This window comes from Quercus suber, unplaced genomic scaffold, assembly GCF_002906115.3.
Source record: "Quercus suber isolate HL8 unplaced genomic scaffold, Cork oak 2.0 scaffold_338, whole genome shotgun sequence".
Classification (NCBI taxonomy): Eukaryota; Viridiplantae; Streptophyta; class Magnoliopsida; order Fagales; family Fagaceae; genus Quercus; species Quercus suber.
In genome coordinates, this window is record NW_027069790.1 from 462,036 (window position 1) to 481,527 (window position 19,492).

At 30.2% G+C, this 19,492-nt stretch overlaps 1 long non-coding RNA gene across 1 annotated transcript; it reads left to right on the top strand.

Annotated features, from left to right (window-relative positions):
- The first annotated feature begins 5,259 nt into the window (after positions 1–5,259).
- LOC112002950 (uncharacterized) lies at positions 5,260–7,774 on the top strand. The gene is made up of 2 exons (XR_010623500.1): positions 5,260–5,521; positions 7,293–7,774. It is a non-coding gene; the product is annotated as an uncharacterized LOC112002950 (long non-coding RNA).
- The last annotated feature ends 11,718 nt before the right edge of the window (positions 7,775–19,492 follow it).

Sequence of the window (19,492 nt, forward strand, 5' to 3'; positions counted from 1 at the left end):
TTAATTTCCTAAAAATTTTGCAAGAATAAAAGATATAAGAAAAAAGTGTAATTTAATGGTAGATTTGTCAAAATTTACCTCTAAAAATTAGAGATTAAGTAAGATTATAGTTTTAGACTACAACTAAATTTGTAACAGAATTTTTTCCTAAGCAAATAATATTATATAATACTAGAATGGATAAATGAGATTTAAGGGGAAAAAAGTAATAAAAGAGTGAACGTAAAAACAGATTCAGCACTTACAAGGAATAATTTGAGGTTGTAAACCGTGAGCACAACCTTAGCCTTCAGGGACAATTGAAATTTGATTTTTATTTAAAAAAAGAAAGAAAGAGTAAAGTACTAATTTAGTAGGGTGAAGATGTATTTTGACTTTTCACATTTAGGGTGTTGGTAGTATTTTGGGTTTCACAATGTTTAAGTGATAAGTGTTTCTTTGTTTGAAAGTTTATCTTTTAAGAATTGTTAAGGATTTTAGTGATAGACGTTTTCAGGTCATTCATTAATAAATTATTCTAAGAAATTTTATATGAGAGAATAAAAAAGTAACTATATATTTTTTTTTACATTATTTTTCAATTTTTCATAAAATTTTTTCTAAAATAGTTGATTAATAAATATCCTAGTGACACTCTTTAACCGGACTTATTGTTTAATCATTTACTAATAGTAATATAATCTCTTTAGAGTTTTATCACTTTCTAGTTTGTAGGTGCCGTATTTATTTGCCAATTTTAATTCTTATTGTAACTAACGCAATGAAACTCTCCATTTCAAAATACCGTATATTTTACCATATAATTGAGAGCCAAATGACAAAAGAGCTTTTTTTTATTATTTTAAATAAAAAATTTATTTATTGTGTTTTAAGTACGCATATGTTACACAATTTTACCAACTATGAAATGGATAACTATACCAAACAAACCAACTTCGTCATAATAAATGTCAATAGCTTTGTAACTCAGTGGTATTATTTGATTTTATTATTAGGTAAAACTTCAAATATCATTTCTCCATTTGTTGTAAAGGAAAAAAAAATCATAAGATATTAACTCAATTTGTTAAAATGAAATTAACAATAAATATTAAAATAATAAACGAGTTGACTAATAATTCAATGTTACTTATAAAAAAAAATTCAATGTACTCGAATTACAATTACAATTTACAATGAACATTTTAATATATATATATATATATACACACTAAAAGAATATAGAAATTTGTTACGATGTGGAAATAAAATCGTATAGATCTTATTCCTTTTGAAGAGCAATAAGGGTTAGGCGGCTAAAAGAACAAACATCCTTTCCACCGGACCACCCCCTCTTCTAAGAAACCAGGGCATACGAAAACCATGACCATACATTTACAATGACAACTGTATTTTGTTGGATTATTCCAAAGAGTCCAAATATGAAATAAAAAATGGAACATCCTACCAATATTCTATAAGAATCCGTTTAAGTATATAGGCCTTGAATCCTCAGCATTGAACAAAGATAGAATCAAAGGATAATGAAAAGAAGAGTAAAGTGCTGGAGGAAGTATATCGTATATTTGATATATGCATCTACCCTCTCACATCGAATATATGTAATGCCATCTCAGAATACAGACATTGAGTATAACTAAGATCTTTGACACCAGAAATGAAACCAGAGCCAAAACAAGATGACTTCAATCGAATAGAACAGGATGTTGTGAAGATGACTTCTGTAGTGCTTTGACTCGTGGAGCTCAAGGGCCAACTTTTTTTAAAAACTTTTTGGAAAAAAAATAAAAAGCTGGAGCTGCTTTTGAAATGGCGAGGGAAGCCACGGTTTCAAAGGGATGGTCTTGTAATCCTAGACTGCTAGAGCTTACATATTACAAATATACAAACTTCAGACAAAAATCACACCACATATACACAACAGAAAAATTGACAAGAAATACAAGTAGTAATGCTACCTTAGTGCCTACATCTACTATCTCCTAGCTCCAGCTTAGCCATCTAAATTATGTATAGTACAAATACAACTCATACAAATTCTAGATACACAATGCGCATTTAGTTAGGTTAGGAGAGATGGTAATTGTGTTACTTATGCCCTTACTAAATTTGCCGTTGCATGTATACAGGTATTTTGGATTTTGTAATAAGCATTCTCTTTCTATGCTATTTTTGAACAATTAATTGAAGAATGATGTTGTTACTCATGTTTGTTAATGAAATCAGGTTTTATCAAAAAAAGAAATCCAAAGCCAACTTATCCAAAGAATTAAGTCTCTTTTAAAAACTCATGATTTATAGTCATGGAAAAATAAATAAAGAAGCTTTCAAGCTCCAAAGCATTGGATTTCCACTGGCTGTCTTCCATACCTTTGCAACCCCTGCATCACAATGGAGGAAAATATTAGTCAATAATATTGAACAAGACTCAGAGCATATGCGTGAGTCTTGAGCATGAGTTTCAACTTACCAAGTAATGTAGAGTGAAGAGTCAAGAAGATCAGTAACTGATATTGTGCTTGAACTAAAACTTGCTTCCAAATCCAAAAAAGATAAAGAGAGAGAGAGAGAGAGAGAGAGAGAGAGAGAGAGAGAGAACAATAAGTTAATTTTTTTCTTTAATACACAATGGACAAATATATTTCGAAAGTTCAAAAATTTTCAAAATACTACCTAAATCATATATTCATATCCAACCTCAATCATTTTTTTAAAAGTGAAACTAGCACTAAAGCTTGTAGCCATTTTTGTGCACATAAAAGAGATAACAAACTCCAAAACAGATCAAGTATGCACTATGCACTCTCCTATACTAATGCCAACTTAGAAGTGACATTAGAAATTGTTACTATAGACACTCTGTTTTCTACCGACCACTAGATCCCAAACCTAATGATGTAACAACTACTTACAAGAACCAAGTATCTATATGATGAGAAGTATGTGAGGCATGATTGCTGATGCGTATGCAAGTTTGTTGGTGCTTATGCATTGTTAGGGTATGCTTCACCGAGTGACTGAAAACCCTAAAATCACTCTTTTCAAAGTCAAAACTAGTAATTCAAAGTTCAAACTTGTGGGGGGCTATGGTTTTCAAGGGAGTTTATAGGAATTCAAATCCCAAATTAAAAATTCCTCTAAAAATAACCTCTAGGGCGCCGTAGGACAATCATCCCTTTTGAGAGCATAAATTTTTTTTTATTGCCTTGTTTATTGTATTAAAATATTTTCTGAAGAGTTTTTTTTCTTTAAAAAAAAAAAAACTCTCTTAGAATATATATATATATATATTTCCATAATAGTTAGAAATACTAGATGAGACTTATAACTATTGTTGTTCCAAAGAACAATAATTGATAAATAAATAATATTCAAATTAACATTTAAATAATAACATATCACATAAATTGGATTTACCATAAAATTAGAGAATAGTGGAGAGATATTACCTTGATGATGCTACAAATTGATCTCATAATATGAGAATAAATTACAGTCAATTTATATGATTTTAGATAGCGGAGTTGAAGCGTAAATCATGTTATTGTCTTGAGACGATACACATGTCTATGAGGTTTTCGGTGTATTAGACTAAAACATTGTGCATGTCGCCTCTGGGATATAACAACCCATCCACCTTTGCTAATTATCCTTACAAGCCTACACTGCTTGTAAGATCTAAAGCTCTCAAACAGTACTTTCTTATTACCAAGAAATATTGTAGTAAGGATATATTATTTTCAAAAAACTAGAATTTTACTCAGCAAATACGTATGGAGATTTATTTTTTACATGAAAATGGTGCCCATAAGAAATCCGGACATGTTGGCTACAAAGCGAGAAAGCTGGAGAGAATATATTAAATCTCCATGTTACCACTCAGCAGATCACCACCAAAATACGTTTATATTATTAGTTAAGAGGAGCATTCTCATTGACATAGCTTTACAGGTAGCAATTGTGAATTCAAAACGTATTTTAATAAGCATTAACACATAGCAATCAGTTTTGAAAAGATTACGCACTAAACCGTATCAGTTTTTGGTCAAAGCCAATTAAGCTATGAAATTAATAGAATGAAAACCGATGCATATTTAATACTGTTATAATTTTTCTTTGAATTCTAAGTTTGAAACGGATATGCCATCAGTGATAGTAAAGCTTTTCTTTTCTTACCCTTTTTTTTTTTTTAAGAAACAAACACACACACAAAAGGAAGAGGGAAATAAGTTTTAATAAAAATGCACACCACAACTTCACTCAAAAGTTATGGTAAAATTGAATTCATATATTCACTTAAATGAATATTTAATCAAGATTTAAAATAAATTATAATACATATTATAAAAATATTCCAACAACTATTAGTCCTAAACTCTTTTTAAAATGACGTGATTAGTTTTTTTACAAAATATAGTTAATACAATATATTGGATTTTCTAATTAATTAAGTTATCTATGTTTTTTATTTGAAAGTTTTTTAAATTTCGTAATTTTTTTTTAAAGAAAAAAATGAAACATGATGTATTTTACATTTAATTATTATATAAGACAAGATATTTTGTAAATAATATAATGTATGGTTGAAAATTGTTTCTAATTCTCTTTATAAACAATTCGTCCTCTATACCTCTTAAATGACCTAAAGGTGAAGTAGATATAAGTAAATTCATATTAAAATAAAATAAAAGACTTCAATAACATAAGAAAAATATAATTCTTAAGAATCTATCAACATTACACTGAGAATGTGACATAATTGTCAATGAACTGCAACTCCTCTTCCTACACAAACCTTGTTTCCCAATGCATTATCAAGGTGGACTGAATAGACCAAGTAGATCGAAATGGACCAAAATTGATTGAATGAACCAAAGTGGATTGAATGAACTAAACAAGCTAAATGGACCATATTGGATTGAAGTAGATCAAATGGGACCGAACGGACCAAAGTGCACTGAAATACTACACAAATATTACTCAATAAGGGTGTAATAACAATAAATGTTATATATATATATATATCTCTCAATTATTAGTATCTACTTTGCTTAATAATCAAGTTTATTGAGTTTGCTAAATAAACAAAAGGAAAAAGTTAATGGATGTGCTAAAGACATTAATTTTGTAAATATTTTTAGAATATTTTTATGAAAAAAGAAAAAACATTGGTACTTTTTTTATTTTTCATAGAAATTTTATCAATTTTTTTTAAAAAATAGTCATTACCAAATACCGCACTCGTTGTTAACGGGACCACAAACAAATATTAACGCGTTCTTTTCCTTTAAAGCCGAGCCCTAACCTTGTCCATACACAACCCCAAATTTGGGGATTCCAATTGTGGCTAATTCATAATTTTAATAGCTTCAGGACCAATCTCAATTAAACTTCCCAAATTTTCAAAGAAAACCCATTTATCTCTTTCTCTTTCATTCCATGGCTTTCATGTTAGCTTTGGAACCCGCATATCCTGAAATCCGTTTCTCTTTCTCTCGCAGAGCGCTTCCAATGAGCCAAGGTAATACTAATAACACTCTGCCCTCTCTGCTTTGATTCGAAATCCTTCCGATATATGCATTATATGGGTCTTGTTGTGGAAGTTGATCAAAGTCTTTTTTTTTTTTTTTTTTTGATGGAGTGGACCAAAGTCTTGATTGCATGTAATCTGCTCTTTTTTATACAAATTTATTTTGATGGGTCTTGTTTATTTTGATTTTATATAGAACCCATGTTTCAAAGATAGGATTGTTAAGTGTTCAAAATGATAGCTCAAGTCTCTTCCCCTGTTTTGCGTTTTGAATAAGCAGATAGATGTAGTTAGCTCCCTCTGTTCTTTATTAAGTATTCCAAAAAAAAAAAAAAAACATTTGGGAAAGGAAAGGTGATTATTGATGGATAATATAATATGGGAAATGTTGACAGATTTCCAGCGTTAGTTTAGGAACTATTTTAAGAAAAATTTTATGAAAAAAAAAACAATTAATTGTTTTGGCGATTTTTAATATTTCTCATAAAAGTGATGTACAAATTTTCTTTAAATGGTTTGTTAACAATTTTCCTACGGGCATCCATTAACAGGACCCATAATATATAGTAGTCAATTATTATCAAAAGTGATCCATGCTTTCCAAAAATCACAGTCCTATACATTATCTATTTATGATTGTATCGAGAGTGATCTCACCAGTTTAACTAGAGTATGTGTTGAACTTGAACTCCTTAATCTTTTAGTCACATCAAAAGGGAAGAGATGTGTTGCAATCTGAAGGAAAATGATCCCACCCATTAATTCTAAGAATGTACATTGTATCTATTCCTAGTCATTTCATGTTTCTTCCATGCCTTTTCAATGACCTAAAAAAGAATTGTATGCGCAGCCATGGTCCTTGGCCATATGCATTTGTGTTAGATTGTACTGATTAATTTACTCCTAAACTTGGCCGTAGTACTGAACTTTGCTATCAGCTGTTGATCTATTAAATGGTCATTATTAGCTGACATTTCTACTTACTCTAAAGTTGAGATCCTTTTTGTTTTAGCTCTCTGCTTCTAGTTTTTAATATTGCAGATTGTACTCTTTTATTTATTTAGTCTTTTTGGGTATCCTCCAATGGGCTAAAACATTGAAATTCACTGGAATTAATAAATAAACTACCTTATAAATTTCCAGAGTTGTCACAAGCTCAGAAGCTACAAAACTTCTCAGCCTTCATCAATCCAAAACTGCAATCCCTCTCTCCATTTTCAACTTTCTACTTCTTTTATGCTTTATAATTTTTCCTCAGATACAAAAAGAAAAAGAAAGAATGATATATTGATGCAGTTTGGATGCATAAAAGGATGGTTTGAAGCTTTGATGCAGGTTGGATGCATAAAAGGATGGTTTGAAGCTTTCATTTAGCTTGGTTTTTGAGCTGCTTTTCTGAGCATATGATTACACTTGAGCTTTGTTGGCTCCAGCAACCACTGAGCTGTTTTCCTGAATCTATTATTATGCTGTAGAAAAATTTAAACAGATTAAGATATTCTCTAAAAGTTCAAAGAAGGAACATTTAATCTACTAATACTAGTATAAAAGCAGCAAGCCAGCAACTACAATGCCATTTTCTTTGACCTATGTTTCCAATTAAAATCTTCTAATTGAGCTCTTGAGGCACTATATTGTCTAACAAGATTGAGAGGCCTACATATTTTTGGGGTTACCTGTTCTATAGTCATATGTCATCTACTAGTGCTTATTCATTGCTTGGATAGTTTCATTTGCTATTGCTTATTCTTTTAAGTTTTAGTCTGTGAAGCCCGTTTAGCTGATTGTTGAAGTGGGCTAGGTGAGGGATTATAAGCCCTCAGCAGTCGGCATAGCAAAGGTGACAATTTGCAATGACAAAGGCCTGATGCAGAGGGTGAATCATACAACACGGCTGTTATTTTAAGTGGACCATATGAATTATGTTGAATGCATCAATATGGACCAAATGTCACCAAAGAAAACAATCATTTGATGATTTTCAGCTTGATGTCAAAGGCTGTCAAGATGTTTAATGCTTTTGACAAGTATGTGAAAGTGGAATTTCTTGAGGGTGATTGTTTAAGAGAGAGAGATTGACCATTGAATCTACTTTGATCAATATTCTGTAGAAATTTAAACAGATTAAGATTTACTCCAAAAGGTCAGAAAGAAGAGAATTTGTTATACTAATAGTGATATAAAAACAGCAACTACAATGGCATTTACTTTGACATAATTAAGTTTCCAATTGTGCTTCCTTTCCTTTTGTACCTGGTTTATAGTCATATGTCATTGCTACTGCTTATTCATTACCAGGACAAATTCATTTGCTGTTGCTTATTGTTGTGATTCTTGAAACCCCTTTAGCTGATTGTTGAAGCAGGGCTCCTAGCAAGCTAGGGGCTGGAAGTGCCCGCATTGAGCATTGGGTGAGGTGGAGGTCTCTTCTGGTGTGAGCCTAGCAATGGAGCGGTGTTGTGGCTCACAAAGGCCCTTTGACTGAATCTTGGAGAAGGGATATAAGTGCCCGGATTGGGCGCAGAGGGAGGGACTTGGTGTCTCAAAGGAGAGACACTGTGGCTGTCTAAGGTCTTTTGACGGATAGATGATGGAGTGACTTGACCTTGCAGTGACTCAAACAAATGGTGTTTATTTACTATATTTTGTTCTTCTCTATGGAAGATTCTGCTAGCCTCATGTGCATATGCATGTATGCTTGTGAGAAGAAACACTGCTCTGATTATGAGTAGCATATTTTGAAGCCTCATTTTGTTCTGTAAGTATATATAGAGTTGAGAGCAATTTGATGGAGACTGTCTTAGGCTTTTGGCTTTATAAGGAGTAATTTTTACCGCACAGGCATTAGAAGAATCTGGTAAGAAGCCAATGTTTTACTACAAAGGAAACCATGGTAGACACAAAGGAATCCATTTTCATCCTTGCAACTAAAAATTTGTCCATTTGAACCGCATTAAGGTTTTTTTTTTTTAATATCCAGAAAGTGACACCAATAACGGTCCATACAAATCCCAAGCTGGGAGTGGAGGTTCTGCTTTTTTTTGCTGATGAGTGGAGGTTCTGCTTATGCCTTGCCATGTTTTGCTCAAATATTTTGTGCAGTGAAGCACAATCTCCTGAGTCCTGACCATTTCTAACAAGAGCAACCAAGTATTTATGAAATTCTTATTGGTGGAAACAGACAACAGTAGCAAACGAACCAACATCACCAAAATATTTAAACGAGTTGGCCAATTTTTCAATTTTACGTTGTAAAGCAATTCAATGTGTTAGAATTAAAATGATCACCTTATGACTATTTTAAAAAATGGAGAGAAACTTATAACTTTATGAAAATTATCTACTGGTTAATGAAAATAATATACTGGTTAGTTCTCCTTCTTTTTTTTTTCTTTTTTTTTTTTTTTTCAGAAAGCAGAAAGGACGGATTAAAGTGGAAACATAGCCATAACAAACAAAGAAAGACACCTTTCTTCTTCTTCTTCGTTTTTGAGGGGGGAAACACACCTTTCTTCAATGTGAAAGTTTTAAGTTCTTTATACTTTATGAACTAAAAAGTGGACTATCGACTATTCTATAAAAGACGGTTGAAAATGTCACTACTTGGGAAACATGGCCATACCATAAAATAAAAAAAAAAACACCTTTTCTTTTTTTTAACAAATGTTAACATTGAAGTTTTGTGTACTCTAGTTAAATGGTATCATTTTCTCAAAAAAAAAAAAAAAAACTAAAAACTAAAAAATGGAATATCTTTTTCTTCTTCTCCTTTTTTATTTTTATTTTTAATTATTTTTATTTTTATTTTTTGAGAATATCAAATATTCTATTTAAGACTCAGTTGAAAAATGTCCACTATTTGGCTAACACGAGCATACCATACAAGAAAGGAATAAAATTCCTTTGTCTTGTTGGTAGTGTTCCACTTTATATAGTTTATATCATACAGACTGCTATATGCCATATATCTTATTTTTATTTTTATTATCCATTTTAAACTATAGTTATATTATGAGAAAAAATTAATGAGTAAAGTATGTTGTGATTGGTAGAACATAAAATAGAACATAAAATTGGCTTTTTTTATCAATATAAACATTGAAGTTTTAGTATACAAGTGGTTAAATAGTAGTATAGTTTTTTTTTTTTTTAATTTTTTTATTATTCAAAGTGGTTAAATGGTATCAAAAGCCAAAAAATTGAACTATTAAATGAATAGCAACTATTCTAGAAGCGTCCTTTAACCAAAGAGAAGAAAAGAAAAGAGAGAGAGAAAATAAAAAGAGGAAGTATTTTATAAGATTGAATGGAAAAATGTCTACTATTTGGAAATACATGGACGTACCACTCAAAGAATGGAATAAAAATCTTATGTCATACAATTGTTTTTTCACTTTATAAGTTATACCCGTGTAAGAATATTATGTTTCCACTTCATACAAGAGTGTGATGCTGTGTGGAGTGGAAACACCATATATCTTCTCACTTATACCCTACAAACTTTATTTTGTTACATATTTGATATATATATATTCAACATCTGCTAAGCTGCAATCATTAGAATATAAACCTAGTGGAGTTGGTCGAGTGGTTGGGTATTCGATCTCAAAGTGGCAGTCTTGAGTTTGACTAGGAGCTCCCTAGTTCAAGTCTAGGCATCAGCACTTTGGTCTACCTATCACGAACAGTGATTAGTCTCTGGTTGAAAGTTTTGAAGAAACGCTGTGGGAAAAAAAAAATCATTAGAATATAAAGACGCCATATTTCCACTTCATACAGGAGTGTGATGTTGTATGGAATGGAAACACCATATATATTTCCATCTATACTACCCTACAAATTTTAATTTGTCACATATTTGATATATATATATATATATACTTGACATGTGTTAAGTTGCAATTAATGGAACACAAAATGCATTTCTTACCTATGTCAACATTATTGAGTTTTCTGTACTTGTGGTTAAGTGGTATTAGATAGAAAAAAAAGGAACTATAAAATAAAATATCGAGTCTCTTAAAATATGCCCACTATTTGTACTTTTCTATGCAGTATGCACGGAAATGACAAACGACCTAATAATCACCAACATAGCATCTTGTACTGGTCGATAGAGAATAAATCTAGGGGTGGAAAAGTTCTGCCTTGTTTTGAAGGATAAGGCCAAACCCTCAGCTATATCTATTTTTGTATTTTGTTAGTGAAAAGAGACTGGTTAAATTTACTTGCATCACAAGGAAAGAGATGCTTTGCCAATTGCCATCAAAATGAAAAAGATCCCACCAATATAATTGAATGCCAAGTCATGATCCTCGGATTTCTGCATTATTTTAGGTTATATAGTACTGAAGAGAAATTAAACGGAAACCGCTAATAAAAAGATAGATAGAAGTATAGAACAAAGATATAATAGAAGGTTGACCAAAAGAAGAGAGGAATGTTGAGTAGAAAAGTTCTTTTGAGTTGGTGATTAAAATTGCGTAGAGTTCTTTTGAGTTTGGCAAATCATTACCCAATTGCCTTAGTAGAAAAGATAACCATAATGAAAATGTGTATTTGCTTTCATAAGATTGAGATGTGCTTTCCAAGATCCAACACACCACTCTTATCGAAGTTTGCTATGTATTTCAATATGCTTACAATACTCTCAATATTTCTTCTATTTTGTTTTTTATTTATTTATTGTTTCTACTTTTGTGTTTCACTAATGGTTATTTTACTCAATTACAGATTACCAAAATACAATTTCGATCACGTTAAAATACATTCATGATCATGTTCTCTCTTTTTATCATTTTGGTTTGTTTAGAGTTTAACATTTAGTTGTTATAATATATATATATATATATATAGAGAGAGAGAGAGAGAGAGAGAGAGAGAGAGAGAGAGAGAGAGAGAGAGAGAGAGAGAGAATATTTGAATATGTTTCCCAATGTGCATACCAACTATTTGGTTAATTGCTTAAAACAAAGCATAGTCTTTATAGATTGTAGTAAAGTTCTTGGAATTATTTGTATCCATATTTGAATATTAAAATCACATCACTATATGAAAATATGATCACAACAGATGTTACAACACAAAAAATGTTTAGCAAATATTTATAAATTAATAGGACAAAGTTTAGCTACAAAATTGGTTATAGTCTAAAACTACAACCTTACTTAATATTTTTTTTATTGGAGGTGAATTTTGAAAAATTCACCGTTGGATTACATTTTCTTTTTAAATCCTCCATGCTTGCAAAATTTCAATAAAATTAAAGTTTAATAACTATATCATCATTAAATTGTTTAAATTGAAAGTTTTTATACTTTAAAATTATGCATAAAATGTAAGTTTATAAATCATATAGTAAATAATATCCAATTAACGTAAAATTTGATATGTACATTAAGAACATAAAAAATATGCAATCAACAATTAGATTTTCAAAATATGCAGTAACGTGAATGATATTAAAGGTTGTAGCCTTAGGTTACAACTAATTTTATTACTAAATTTTGTCCAAATTAATATTACTTAATATATGTTAGGCCTCGAGTCTAAATATAGTGGCTCTAGGTTTGAATGTGATCTAATAGTGTTTTATAGCGCAACAATTATTAACAAAAATTAATGTTAAGTTGACTAATTTTTAAGCAAAAAAAAAAAAGAAAAAAAAGGAAGAAGAAGAAAAAAGATGGGTTTGAAAAAACTTTAAGATTAAATTGCTAACATTTAATAGAATTTGGAGTAAGTTTGAGTTATATATAAATATATATATATATATATATATGTATATATATTTTAATAAATTCAGATTTAAAATAGGTACTCTCAAACAAACTTATTGTTTCGCATTTTTGAGTAACTGCACAAAAGTTGACTAAATTAGACCGAGCTGACTAAAGTGGACCGAAGTGAACTGAATAAGATTGAAATGGACTGAATGAGAACGAATTGGACTGAATAGTTCTAACGGATTGAAGTTGACTGAAATGAGTTTAGAGCAATTTGATAGAGAATATCTTAGGCTCTTAGCATTATAAAGAGGAAATTTGACCACTGGCATTAGAAGAATCTGGTAATTAAGAAACTAAAGTTTTACAACAGAGGTATCCATTTCTATCCTTGCAACTAAAAATTTGTCCATTTGAACCGCATTCTGTTTTTTTTTTTTTTTTTTTTTTTTTTTTTTTTTTATCCGGAAAGCGATAGCAATAAAGGTCCATACAAATCCCAAGCTGGGACTGGAGGTTCTGCTTATGCCATTCCATGTTTTGTCTAATATTTTGTGCAGTAAAGCACAATCTCCTGAGTCCTGAGTATTTTCTAACAAGAGCAACCAAGCATTTATGAAAGAGAAGCGCTACGTCCATAATATTTTTATAACATTTTTATAACAAATCATAGGTGGTTAGTTGTTATTGGTTTAAATTTGAATCTAACACTAAGATTATTTTTTTACGCTAACAATAACAACTAGTAACAACCTGCCGCTTATGATTTGTTGTAAAAATGTTATGGACATATCAATTATCTTTATGAAATGCTAATTAGTGGAAACAGACAACAGTAGCAAACGAACAAACATCATCAAAATATTTAAACGAGTTGGCTAATAATTCAATGTTACTTATAACAAATTAACTCAAATATTCAAGGCGTTAGAACTATTTGTGGAGAGAAACTTATTACTGCATGAAAATAATATATTGGTTAGACCCCATTCTTTTTCTAAAAGCAAAATAGACGGGTAAAAGTAGAAAAATGGCCAAACAATGAAAGACACCTTTCTTACGAATAAGTTTTATGCTCTAAAAGAACTGAAAATTGGAATATCGACTATTCTATGAGGTAGAAACATACCCATACCATACAAAGGAAGACACCTTTCTTATCCATGTCCACATTAAAGTTTGTAAACTCTGGTTATTAAATGGTATCAAAATGCAAAAAGACGACCTAACAAATGGAATAGCAACTATATTATATTTATGAGACTGTTGAAAGTGTCCAATATTTGACTAACATGGGCATGCATACAAAGAAAGGAATAAAAGTCCTTTGTGTTGTGGGTAGTGTTCCACTATAGTTTAAATTCTACCGGCCGCGATATGTCACATATCTTTTTATTATTATTATTATTATTATTATTATTGTAAAGTTTAAACTTTGATTATTTTATAAGAAAAGATTAATGGTCATAATAAACTATGATTCGTAGAACATAAAAGTAGAATAGAAAAATGTCTTTCTCACTAATGTAAACATTAAAAACAAAAAAATGGTATACTTATGGTTAAATGGTATCTTTCTCTTTTCTTTTCTTTTTTTTCTCAATGTGTTTAAATGGTATCAAAAGACAAAAAATTGAACTATAAAATAGAATATCAACTACTCTATTAAGATTCCTTTAACCCAAAAATAATAATAGTAATAAGAGAGGGGAAAAAAAGAAGAAGTATTTATACGTGTTAATGGAAAAATGTCCACTATTTGGGAAACATGGGAATACCACACAATGAAAGGAATAAAATCCTATGTCATAGAATTGTTATTTCGCTTTTTAGTTTATATCCGTAAAAGTATATTATCATATTATATGTTTCGGCTTCATACAACATCACACTCACATGCAGTGTGTGGGCCACACTCAATTATGAGACCCACACTCTGAGTGTGATGATGCACGGAGCAGAACACCATATACCTTCTAGATTATACCTTACCAACTGTAGTTTGTCACATATTTGCTATATGTTTTTTTAAAACTTTAGTTATTTTATAAAAAAAGGAAAAGAGACAATTATGGCACATGTTAATTTTTTTGATTTTATATGTTTGCCACATGTTAATTTTTTTTTTTTTCCATATACTAAATTTTTGTTATTATTTTATTTTTTTTAAGAAGACTTGGTAAGCTACAATAAGTGGAACACAAATACCCCTTTGAAATATGCCCACCATTTGTACTTTTCTATGCACAGAAATGTTAAACGACATAATAATCACTAACATAGCATCTAGGAATTTGGACTGTTCAATTGAGAATAAATCTAGAAGGAAAAAGTTGTGCCTCATTATGAAGGATATGGCCAAACCCTCAGCTATATTTATATTTGTATTTTGTTTAGGGAAAAGAGACCCCTTAAATTTACTTGCATCACAGGGAAAGAGATGCCTTGCCATCAAAATGAAAAAATATTTCACCAATATAATTGAATGCCAAGTTATGATCCTCTTTGGCCTTTTGCAATTTAGGTTATGGTAAGACTTAGATACAATACTTAGTTATTATTTCTTAGATTCCTTTTTTAAGACTCTGCCATGTGAATTTTTCCTCATGGAATGGAAATGTTTTTTTTAGTTAAGTAGCCACATAGCTGAATCTTAAGGGAAGAATCTAAAGAACAATACCTAAAGTATTATACCTAAGTTTTGTCTTTTAGGTTATATTGTACTGGAAGAGAGACTCGGTGGAGAATCCCTAATAGATAGAACAAAGAAAGAATCTAAGGCTGGACAAAAGAAATGTGGAATGTTGAGTAGAAAAGTTATTCTGAGGTGATGATTAAAATTGCGTTCTACCACACTCTACCAATATAGGATATGAGCCTAAATTTTGTAAATCATTACCCAATTCACTTTGTCCAATCGTCTTCCACCATAAAATTAGTGTCCTTATATGTAGAGAAAGAGTGTTTGAAACTCAGTGTCCTTCATTTTTAACCACATATTACAGTGGCTTAGTGGTAAAAATCTATTGTGACCCATCACTTTTGTGATTTTGAAAATTATAAATTTAAACAGTGACAAACTCCATTAATGTCTAGGTAATTTCATGCTATAATGCAATGCGAAAGTTTTAGAGTGTGGAACAGTGACCACATCTCTAACCCACTTCTTTTGGGTTTTCAAAAAAATAAATAAATAAATAAAATGTTAAGCTCATTCAAGGCCTGGCATTAATTAGCCTACGGAATCATATCCTTACTTGTGGTACTTTGATCAAAAAAATAATTCCAACCGAAACATCTTCACGTGGAGAGTGATATGTATGGAGTATGGACAATGTGAATTGTAAATGAAATTACAAATTAATACAGTATTTGTTGATTATAATAAGTAGAAAAGAACTTATGCAAACGGTAACATTGATAAGTCACAAGTATATCATCATTTATTTGGAATACAATTCAAGTACCAATTGAAAGTTACCAGCCAAGGACTAGTATACTCTATACTGTAGCATGTCCATCACGACAAAAGCTAAACAAACTCAATGAGAGTCAAGCCAAGATACAAATTAACAATTCAATAAAAGGGATAACTCAACAAGATTAACGTATTTCAACAACCAAAAAAAAAAAACAAGATTAACGTATTAAAAAAATCTCCTTAAAAAAAATATTCTCCCACAACCTTCAAATCCAAAATCAAAGATAATGGTTTTTGTTTTTTAATTTTTTTGAAATGGAAAAAATAAAAAGGGTCAACTTGACCCAACTTGTCATCATTTTTAATTTTTACGGGCAGGCTATACTCTATAGATTGGCATGTTTTCTCACAAGTTACAAGTTTGAAATTTCTCTATCCATACCAATTTTGAAAGGCTTATATAAAATCAACATATTATTATGAATAAGAAGAAACAACTAATCTAATCCTCCAAGTCTATAAATTATGATGAAATTCTTAACAAAAAAATATATATATATATATATTTGCGTAATCCCATATATATATATATATATATTATAAAGAAGCTACTTGCACCGAATTACATCTCGGCCTGTCCTCAGAGTGAGCCAAGGGAAGAACAGAGGAGAGAAGGGTGCATCCCACGCAAAATTACAAATAGAAGCCCAACCAGCAAAATTACAAATAGTACCAGGACATTTTCAACTAGCTCCAATTATTTTGGGATAGAGGGATAAACTATTATGAGGCACAAACTTTTGTTGCTTGGAAAATTATTAGTTGCTCTTGGAGTATAGTAGCGTGGTGCTTTATCCTTTAATATTCATGATAGATCCCATAATGAATTTAACCAATAAGATCTACCATAAATATAAAAAGAAAGAACATCACATCACCATACTCTAAAAGTACCTAATAGTTACTCTTGCACAACAAAGCCTAAGGAGTTACACTCCGACTTGCGAAGGTCCTTCCTCTTTTGATTCTTGGATGAGGAATATAGGTCTTTGGATTGGGCATAGATGGAGGGGTATAAGCCCTTAGCGCCCGTTGGCATGGCAAAGGAGAGACGCTCTGACAGGTGAAGGCCTTTGGTCTGATTGTTGATGGAGGGACTACACCTTGCAGTGACCCTAAAGTATGGTTTTTGTTCATTGCTTTGTGTTCTTCTACATGGGAGATTCTGCTAGCCTCATGTGCATGCATGCTCATCATGTAGAACAGGACTATAAAGATTACACGGAGCATATTTAGAACTTAGAATAGGATGGTTAAGAACTTAAGAACAATGAGATGATGAATGTGTGGAGCATGATGGTTGTTTTTATAACAAGAATCGTGGTACGAGCCAACGAACTGAAACTAAACGGGGAAAGGGGAAAAAAAATTTGATGTTGAAAGGGATTAGAATATTAGGGCGCATTTGGTTGGAAATTTTTGGTATCGTAGTTTAAAATGATGTGAAAACTATTGTTTAAAAAGTGTTATGAAAACACGTGTTTACAGTATTCTTAAAACAAAAATGTGTTTGTTGGTACCATGTTTTAAATAATATGTTTCAGTATGTAAAAAAAACATAATTATGTATTTAGTTTGTATGTGTTTTTTTTTTTTTTTTTTTTTTTAAGTTGACAAGTGGCCCTCTTGATTGGGACTGAAAAATGAAGTTTTATGTGTTATCTAATCAAATAGGCCCCATGTTTTTATAAATATTTACAAAAGTATCATTAAGTAACATTGTTTGAAATCTGAAAATTAGTAAAAAAAGTTTTCTAAACACCTTAAAATGAGTAGCGTAACTCAAATACTCCTAAAAAAAATCATTACCAAATGCGTTGTGTTTTTTTTTTTTTTTTTTTTAACCATAGTTTTCAAAATTTAAACACTAAAAATTTTTGTTTGGAATCACATACCAAACCATCCCTAAATGATGCAAATTATTTTGAATGCAAAAATTGTAATACCATAAATTAAGTCACAACTTTCGAAATATCTATCCATACGACCGAGTGTATATAATGAAGAAAAAATGGTATATTCACGTGAAAGTGAAAATGAATATAAAAGGCAACTGATCACAGTTTTCCAAGTGAGATAGTTGAAGCAAAATATGAGTTTGCTACTATAATTATTCTTCCAACCAACTAGCTCATTTATTTAATAGAGTAGTTCTAAGACCATAAATTATTTTACAATTTTTTTACCATAACTCAAACATGACAGATTGTGAATGGTTAACTATCACTTATACATGAACTTACAATTTTTTATTACCAATCATACTCTACCACATCACAATTATAATAAAAAGTTGTGAAAAATTATGTGGTCTTAGATTTTTTCTGCTTGTAAACAAAATGGAAAAAGTTCAGACGATCACACGTAAATTACACCTCATGCAATCCACGTATCAACCAATATGACACTAGTGTGAAAACTACTGTAATGGCTTTGGCCTTATGGACCGAAAACCAAAGAGAAAAAAGTTCCAGAGTAGCAAATCTATATATTACACGTCGTCCAATCCACTTTCAACCAATATGAGCTGCTGTGTGCTTTGGTGGCCCGATATATATATATATATATATAAATAAAGGTCTTGCCCCTCCTGACTTGAAAAAAAAAACAAAAAACAAAAAAGCATTTTCACAACAACCAAACTGAAGCACTGATATATGAAAAAATATTAAAAAAATAATAAAATAATAAAAAAAAGTCAAAAATCTATCCTACTTTAATCAATAAGCCAAAAAAAAAAGGCTAGCACCTAAGAAATAAGCACCAACTCTTACTTCTTGAAAGTCACTGTCACATGTGATTTCCCAATATTTTTCCCTTTCAAACCAGCCACAACAACTCAATCAATGCGGGCCCTATTAATATTATGCACAATATAATAATAATAATAATAAGTAATCTTAGGGACACAATAGAATATTATAACAATTATAGTTGTTTACAATTATTTATTTATTATAAATATTTATTGATTTTCTTTAGACTTTTATATTTTCTTTTAATTTTGCTCCTTTGAACTAAAATTTTGGTTCCACCACTATTAATATATATATATATATATATTAGAAATTTAGAATTAAGGGGAATAAAATATGAGGTGTGGCCAACCATAATTTTGAACGTGTTGTTCACTTATATTGGTGGAACCAAAAATTTATGTTTGTGAGATCAAATTAAAATGTGGGGAGTATTTTGTTTTATTAAGATGCAAATTACACCATTAACCGTTTAAATTTAATGAATTGTCATTCTTGTTCTATAAATTTTATTTTTGTTATTTTATTTTTTAAGGTATATGTTTGTTATCAACATTAGTCCTTCCATCTATATCCCTTAGCGATTAAAAATTATTTTTCAATACTAAAAATAAATATATTTTCATTTTATTTTAACAAAATTACAATTTACATTTTTTAACTTTGGTGAATTGTCATTAAAAAATATTTTTACTATGAGAATAAAAATTTATTAATTTTTAGAATTAAAAAATATTTTTTAACAGTTAAACATAATTCATATACAAGAAGAGTAACTTCGACAAGAAACATAAAAATTAAGGAATTAGTGACAGAGTGAAACTTAAGGGACCAGAATAATAATTCATCCAACTTAAAAGGTATAATTTGAATTTTAGTTTTTTTTTTTTACATATTATGTATTAGGTTATATATTTTAGTATAAAAAATTTATGAACACAATGTTATACGTCTTACCTATTTTTGATCTGTTATAATTAGATACTGAGTAGGTATAGAA